This window comes from Coenobita brevimanus, chromosome 54, assembly GCF_032717465.1.
Source record: "Coenobita brevimanus isolate Jiangsu-jjx chromosome 54, ASM3271746v2, whole genome shotgun sequence".
In the NCBI taxonomy this organism is placed as follows: Eukaryota; Metazoa; Arthropoda; class Malacostraca; order Decapoda; family Coenobitidae; genus Coenobita; species Coenobita brevimanus.
The window spans coordinates 3,680,712-3,689,568 of record NC_137007.1 but is presented as its reverse complement, the minus strand read 5'-3'; the positions used below and the strand labels follow the sequence as shown (position 1 = coordinate 3,689,568).

The following is an 8,857-nucleotide window of genomic DNA, read 5'->3' as shown; positions in this document are numbered from 1 at the left end:
TGGAAAAGGAAGATGAGGAAGGAAGAGGACGAGGAGTGGGAGGAGAAGGAAGAGGAGAAAAGATAAAGAGGGGGAGGAAGAGAGGGATGAGGAAGAGGAGGAAGAAGGGGAGGAAGAGAAGGATGAGGGAGAGGAAGAAAGAGGAGGAAGGGATGGAGGATGATGATGAAGGGGAGGGATAGGAAGTAGAAGTGGAGGAGGAGGAAGAGGAAGGAAAGGAGGTGGAAGTGGAGGAGGAGGAAGAGAGGAGGAATCAGTTCTGTAAGGAGAGAAAGTGGAGAAGCATGTGGAGGGAGAGGAAGCAGAAGAGGAAGAGAAGAACAGGGATGTAGAAGAGAAAGGGGAAGGGAAGGAGAGGGAGAAAAGGAAGTAAGATGAAGTGACGACGGAAAAGGAAGGACGAAAAGGGAGTGAAGGAAGAAAGGAGGAAAGAGAAGGGAGATTGGCGGAAAAAGAGAGAACGATAAAGACAAGAAGGGAAAGGAGGACGTTTTGCTTCCAACAGACGATTATATCCAACACACACAAGACTTTTCGTTCAGAGAGAGAGAGAGAGAGAGAGCTCGTAGTGAGGTAAATGAAGAATATATAAGAGTACAGTACACCCAGGATCGTTTCTTCTCAGCCCCTTCCCCAAGTCCAAAAAGGTCTCCTAAGATGAGCACATTCGACTGGTGGAAGTAAGACCAATAAGAATCGCATCATCTTAGCAAAAATATTAAGATTCTCTGAGAACGTCTTTTTCTGTGTATTCTGATCACCACTTGGCATTGATATCGAGACCTGGGATGACCTGACAATGTGTGCGGGGATTGATGGTTCCAGAGATTTCCCATAGCTCATTAAAATCGTCTAATGAAGGTAATTATTTCATCCTCAAACTGGCATCGTAGAATAAGTGAGAATGATGCAACTGAAATAGTAGGTCTTTCATGAATGTGATTTTTAACATATTTTTTTTGTCTAGTGGATTTGTATCAAGGTAGATTTCTTAAACTGGGAGGGTTAGTTAATCCTTCCTTAATCCCACTACTACTACGCCACTCTCCTAAGCTGAGTTAAATAATCCGGGAACGGCAGGCATCAATTATTAAAAAAAAAAAACGATATCGAAAGTAGAACCCTCAACAAAATATATAAAATCAGCTCAAAAAAATAACCAGAAAAACTACATAAATAAATAAGTGGATAAATAAGGAAGTAAATAGAGTAGGAAAAAATATATGCAAGAAATAAATAAAAAAAATCGCTGTTAACACTCTCAGTTCGAGCTACAAAGGTCATTAACCCTGACTTTATGCTGAGTCTTTACGTAATTAATTCATGCTGATTCAGTGCCATTCATTTAGATTTGGAAAAAGCTCTCGTACTGAAGATATTATTGAAGGCCGTATCTGATCTCTCCAATAAAAATGTGTTTCCTGAAGCAAGGATGAAATAAGAAAGCAAGGATGAAATAAGAAAGCAAGGATGAAATAAGAAAGCAAGGATGAAATAAGAAAGCAAGGATGAAATAAGAAAGCAAGGATGAAATAAGAAAGCAAGGATGAAATAAGAAAGCAAGGATGAAATAAGAAAGCAAGGAGATGAAATAAGAAAGCAAGGATGAAATAAGACCAGGAATGAAATAAGAAAGCAAGGATGAAGTAAGAAAGCAGGGATGAAATAAGAAAGCAAGGATGAAATAAGAGAGCAAGAATTAAATAAGAAAGCAAGGATGAAATAAGACCAGGAATAAAATAAGAATGCAAGAATTAAATAAGAAATAATGATGAAATAAGAAAGCAAGGATAAAATTAGAAAGCAAGGATGAAATACAAAAGCAAGGATGAAATAAGAAAGCAAGGATGAAATAGGAAAGCAAGGATGAAATAAGAAAGCAAGGAGATGAAATAAGAAAGCAAGGATGAAATAAGAAAGCAAAAATGAATAAGAAAGCAGAAATGAATAAGAAAGCAAGGATGAAATAAGAAAGCAAGGATGCAATAAGAAAATAAGGATGAAATAAGACCGAGAATGAAATAAAACAAGGATGAAATAAGAAAGCAATGATGAAATAAGAAAGCAAGAATTAAACAAAAAAGGCGTCAACACAGAGAATTATTAAACAGTATTGCGATGACGTGTTTAATATATATGCCGTCTCCTTAAGATTGAGTTAAGATTTGGGGATGCCTCTCGTATTGAAGAGCTTAATGAAGACTATAACTAACCCTTCCAGTTCCAGATGTGTTTCCTGAGCGAAATATAATCAGCAGAATGTACTGGAGATAAAAATTAATTGATATCATTCAAGCCTAATTGACCCACATTTGTATGCCGGCTGAGGTCAAATACTTTTCTACAGTTAAGGAAAATTTTAGCAGTCAGGGGGTTACAGGCTAGTGCGATTAACTTTGTTGCTGTGGACACGTTTTGGCACCTCATTTATCTGTCTATCTATCTATCTATCTATCTGTCTATCTGTTTATCTTTGTCTGTTTATGTTTGTTTTGAGGATGGCATTAGGTGGCATTATATCAGGTGAGGGAATTCATGGCAGTCAAAGGGATGTCTTTTTGCTATATCCATGCAGTCTTAATGCAATTTTCTTCAACTTAGACTGTTTTAACAAGACAAATTTAGACATAACCTACAATAATCCATTCATTTTGAGTTGTCTTACCCAAGATAAATAAAATCATCAAGTGGTAGCAAGAACATTAAAAAGAAAAAAGTCATTAGATTGAGGGACTTAATACGATGGTTGCAGTGGGGAAAATTATTCATCAACACTCTCTCCCTGTCCTACTTTGCCATGTGGAAATAAAAATGAATATTAAAAGGTAAATGTAAAAAATGGTGACAACTCTTCATCTCTATTCACGCGACTGATATAGATTCTCCAAAATATGATGGATCGGTGTGAAAGAGTCTGGTCCCTGTCATTTGCATGTGAATTGGAATTAACCTACTCCAGGTGTAGTGTACAGGTAATTAACAGGTGAGTATATTTAGGTGTATTTGAGAAGCTGTGAGGGAGTGATAAGGGTGTATGGGTGTAAGAGAGGATGTGTGTGTTGGGAGTGGATGTGTGTGTGTGTGTGTGTGTGTGTGTGTGTGTGTGTGTGTGTGTGTGTGTGTGTGTGTGTGTGTGTGTGTGTGTGTTTTGTGTGTGTGTGTGTGTGTGTGTGTGTGTTCCCTACAGATTCGCCCCTCTCAAGTAGGACATCAGATGAAGAACCCCTTCTAGGAAAATTATCTTTATCTCATCTCTCCTTGCCTTCCTTCTCATCTGCTCCTGTTCCCCGTCTCTTCTTCTTTCCTCTTCTTTCCTCTACTCTGTTTAACTTTTATCTTCCTGCTCCACACCACACTATGTATTTTCCTACTATTCTTCTCTTGCTCCTCCCTTCTCCTCTCCTCTCCTTTATTGTCTTCTCCTCCCATGGTCCCCACCATCCCCATAACGTGAAACCAAAAAAAAAAAAAAAAAAAAAAACATGCCCTTGAAGAAACATGTAGAGAAAACACTTGTCCAGCTTTTGTAACGAGTTTTGAAATGTGAGCTCCCTGTCTATCGGTCTATCTATCTGTTTCTCTGCCTTCCTATCTATTTATCTAACTCTCTTGCTAGAAGTCTAATCCCAGAGTCTATCCAGGGTTCCTGTGGCAGTGGGGTTGAGATATTTAAGTATAAGTGGGTGATTGGAAAATTTGCTTAATTACGTGACAGACTCAAGGTAGCCAGTTCAGTTGTTATTTAGTCAGGTTACTCCCAAGATGCAAGTGAGGGACGCCTTCATGTGGTGGCACCTATAGCATTTGCTGCCCTGTAAACTACACTCTCCTCCCACCTTATCCCCCAAAAGGAGGATGGAGGGCAACACCAGCCTTCAGTCTACCGGGTTCAGAGCGTTGATCGACATGGGGTTACAACTATCCTGTACAAATACTTCTTATCCTTATATAGCATTCCCACCTCAAAAAAAAATCTACATCTCTCGGTCTATATCTGTCTATCTATCTGTATGTCTGTTTACTATATCTATCAGTTTATCTATCTGTCAAATTATCTATATCTATCTCTGTCAAGCCATCAATCAATTCATGTCTATTTATCTATATCTGTCACTGCCAATCTGTTTATCTGTCTGTATAAAACAAAGTAATTCATATGACCTTAAATCCTGCCGTCTAATATAATATGGTTTGCACTGTTGCAGGTAATTACTTGTGCAGTGCCTTGGTCCTCGTCGCGTGTGAGTAACTGCTTTGTCCAGTCCTTGGTCTGGTGTCTCATTCAGAGGTTAGTGTGGTCATTGTGCCGTATCTTTTCACAGCTCTTCAAATAATTAAAATATTTAGGTCCATTTGTTGATGAAATTCTTAACTTTCCCGTAATGGTGGTTTTTGTAATTGCATTTGCATGATATCCATTTTTATTTTCTTGTCTGTATTTATATTATGTATCTCAAGGTATAGCTGGGATTTGGATCCTCAGGTATACTGGGATTATCCACACCAGTAACGTTTCCAAGTTTCTATATTAACTCCTACAGCACAAAGATACCTTATATGCCGTATATCTTTGTTCTTCCTTCCAATAGACAAATGTTCTTCAGCTTAAGGGAGACCTACCATAGAGAAGAGGACAGGGGAGATTCTTTATAAATTCATCACTACTTGACGTCTCATACATTAAAAATATATATATTACCTGGACGAAGCAAAGTTTATCATAAAATTCCTTGTGGTACTGTAGAAGTCAAGTGACGCTAGTAAGCTATGTCAGATGTTAAGAATAGCTTTGTTCGTGAGTAGTTTATGATACTAAGGCATATTTTTATAACAGACAGGCAAAGTTAACATGAACCGATGCCACATAGACAGATGGGCGGAATATTTACAAACAGAGCCTCAGAACACATTACCACCTTAAGATATTCAGTTAAAGGTAATATACGGTGAGATATTTAATGAACTATGATAACGTGGCAGTATAAAGTTACCTGGTTTGGCGTCTTTACAAACACTATGTAAAAAGGTATGTGTGTGTATTTTGAAAAGGGTCAGTATGATAGATGGCTATTGACAGTCGGAGGAGGAATTGAAACCCCAGGCTCATCTGAACGTGAACCTAGTGGACTGCTGGTTAAGTACTCTCCCTCCTACAGTCCTCCATTCTCCTTTCGGGGGATAGGGAGGGACTTGAGGGACGTTTAAATTACCGGGTAGCAAATTTCGGCTGGTATGCCATTTGTGCGCTACGTTATAAGTCTGATTTTCCCAGGATGATCACCTTCACATTCTCTCTCTCTCTCTCTCTCTCTCCTAACTTAGGCAATCCTATCCTTACAGATTAATATAAATGACTAAAAAGCTAACCTATCTTGATATTGAGAAAATAAACCTAACCTAACCTAGACTTTCCTGGGAATGAAAAAACGAAAATGGTGCACAACGGAAATCAGCAACCGGGTAGTGGAACCACCCAGTTATTTGTGTCACCGCGAGAGGGAGACCGAGAGCGAAATAGTCTTCAGTAGATATTTCAAGGAGTTAGGGTGGTTTTCTAGTAAGGTTAGGAAGCTTACTAACACCTCCTTACCGATTTATTTCCGATTCTGCTCCGATTCTACTGTATTCTTATGTGTTATGCAGTCTATGTCGATATTGAAAAGACATAAGAAGCAAATCAGGGGATATTAATGAGTAGTTTGGAAAATAAATCGTTAAGGAAGAGGTGCTAGGGAACCCCCTTACCCGACGAGAATACTGACGCTTCAAAATTAATAAATTAAAAAAAAACAACGTATCAAAGTTTCTCGATAGTTTGAAAATTATAGTCCTTGTCTTCCGTCACGCATTTATTTTTTCCTCTCCACTTCCTCCCGCCCCTCGCTTTATCAATTATTTCCCCATCGCCATCACTTATTTCCATCTGAACCCGAAGATAAAGATCGGAGGAAACAAGGAAAGAGCATAAAACCGCGGGAAGGAGGGGCGGGCTCGGCACCTGGCAAACTCGTTCTGTTCTTTTGTTCTTTATACTTTTTTCTCTTTTTAAGCAACTTCCCGGGTGTTTTTAGATTCATTACCTGATGGGCCGCGTTTTAATGATGCTGTAAAATGCCCCGTGTTAATTGGCGCGTTGGCATATCTCTCCCAAAAACAAAGGAAGGACAGATGGCGAGGCTCCGGTGGGTGGCTGTTGACATCTGTTGGCGCGTTTTGGCCTTAACATATGCGTATTTTTTGGTTGTAGTTGCTTAGTTTTCGTTTCTTCTCTCTGTCTGTCTGTCTGTCTGTCTATCTCTCTCTCTCTCTCTCTCTCTCTCTCTCTCTCTCTCTCTCTCTCATACGTAGGTTAATTATCTTTTAATAATTCTCTTTTGGAGGATTTTTTTTTTTTTCGTCACCCAATGTTTTACTGCCTCCGCCAACCCGTGTCTGTATGCAAGGTACCTCAGAAAACTGTTATAGGATATCAGTGAAATTTGGTGGGTAGGTGGGCAACGAGTCAAAGAAGTGTCGATTAAATTTTGAGGTGGACCCGGATCCGGAGGCAGAAATAACTCATAAATTTTACTGGCTTTGGTGGAAATATACACACTCTTGAGATTGTGCGACAGCAGACTAAGACCCTGGAAATATATGACTGTGAGAGACCGCAAAATTATTCGTCTGTTAGGGAATAGGAATTACAGTGTTAAATCATTAATTTTATTGGCACTGGCAAAGGTATGCGCTCTCTGCATGTTTGTAGTTTATTTTTGTTTCCCATATCTCTCCACATCCATTGAGCACATTTTATTTACTGTGTTCAGTCACTCAGTGTTATCTTTTCTCTTTCCCCATCAGTTTGGTCCTTCTCTTTTCTACCTCCTCGCCCTCTTTCTTCACTCCTCTTCGTTTTTCAATCCTGCTTTCTGTTCTCCCTCTTTCTTGTTGTTCTCTCCCTTCCTTTTGCCTCTGTGTCTGTGCTAGAACTGTCTCTTCATATTAAGGCTGGATCACCTTCTCGAAGCCTTAATGATTGTAGCCCCGGAATCTGTGTAACTCTGTGCAGCTCTTTGTAACTTTTCTCTCTCTCCCTCTTTCTCCTCTCCCTTTAACCCCTTCTGTACAATGACCTTTTCGCGTTTACTCTAGTTTACTTCTTTCTAGTTTACTATTATCTCCAGTTTACCTTAGAATATACTTTACGAAAAGAAATTAGAGATCGCCTTCATTAATTCCTTTACCAATGGGCTCCTTTAAGCTGAGGAAAATCGTCTGGTAACAGCACGAATAAGAAAAAAAATCGTCGACGTCATGAAGGAGTCAGGAGCTTTATACCAGTGTCTCCCCCCTCCTCCCAATTTGCCTCCACCCATCTCACCCCCTCCCAGTTTCCTTGCACCCATCTTACCCCCCTCCCCAATTTGCCTCCTCTCATCTCTCCACCCCCCCCTCCGTCCCCCCTTTTCACCTTCCCATTCGTCACCCAGAAAAAAAAAAAGAGAGATAAAGTCAGGTCTGCGATAATCTACAGTAATTTTGCTGCCTTCCTATCAACACACACACACACACACACACACACACACACACACACACACACACACACACACACACACACACACTTTCTGGCCACCATCATCTCGTCCCACCTACCATTTTACAGTCCTTTATCTTCTCCCTCTGACGATCTAGCCATCTGATTCCGGCCAGAGAAGATGGCTTGTAAAAAGATGATGATAAAAACTAAAGCCGGGTCTTATATACTATGCATTTCTTGATTTAAATGGCCTCAGCTTAATCCCTAACCACCTGAGCGAAGTAACCTACCTGGGCATTATCGCTCGACACACCTGGGCTGAGCTACGAGGGGTTGAAGGGAAGCTAAGAAGAGAACTTTAAGATTTATGCCTATTGACTCGAGGAGGGTCATTAAATCAGGCCATTCATTTTTGCAAAGTCCTAATCATTCCCTACAACATGCCCCACAACAGTCGGATTTACATCCAGGTCCCCAATTGCACTGCTGGATGAGGGGGCTGGGGGTATTGGGGTGGAAGCACTGGTCTGGTTTTTGGCTGCGTCTGGCCTGCCCCACTCGCATCCGTCACCCCCTCAGCACACACCCGCTCATTACCGCATCATTGCTCTGCTACTTCACTCCCGATCCTGCTGGGTGATTGGTAGGTAGGCCCCCACCCTCACCATTCTCCCCCCTCCTCACCGCGTCTGTTGCCTACCCTGCTTCGACCCCTCTATCCTGCTTCCCCTGTCAGCTAACCTCCTGCCTATCCACATGTGTCCTATTTCACCTCCCTTCAAACTTTGTATATGCCCTAAGCACCATGTTAGTAAAAACTCATTATTTGTACACAATATATATATATATATATATATATATATATATATATATATATATATATATATATATATATATATATATATATATATATATATATATGGATGTTTCAAAGCTAACTACTTTCCTCTTCATAAGCAGACGCATTCCCTCCGTGTGTTCCCCATTGTGCCTCTCTCTGTTCCTCCTTGTGCCCTTCTCTCTGCATCCCTTTCTGCTCACCTTCCTGCTCCTCTCTGCACCACATCCTGATTTTCTTTGCTTCCCTTCCTGCTCCTCTCTGATTCTGTTCTTAATTTTATCTGCCTCCCATCCTAATCCTCTCTGCTTTCTCTATTACCTCTGTCTCCTCCCTGTTCTGCTTCTCTGTTCTTCCCTTTCTGTTGCCCACTGTTCCCCCTTCTGTTCATCTTCCTGCTCCTCTCTGCTCCTCTTTTACTCCTTTTTCTTCCCTCTTCTGCTTTTTTCTTCATCACTCTCTGCCTTTCTCTGCTTCCTCTTCTGCTTCCCCTTCTGCTC

General features: G+C 40.6%; 1 protein-coding gene across 1 annotated transcript in view; it reads left to right on the top strand.

The window, feature by feature from the left end:
- The window catches only part of ss (aryl hydrocarbon receptor spineless), a 725,723-nt gene that overhangs the window by 88,518 nt on the left and 628,348 nt on the right, over positions 1 to 8,857 (top strand). The gene's annotated exons all lie outside the window — the stretch shown is intronic.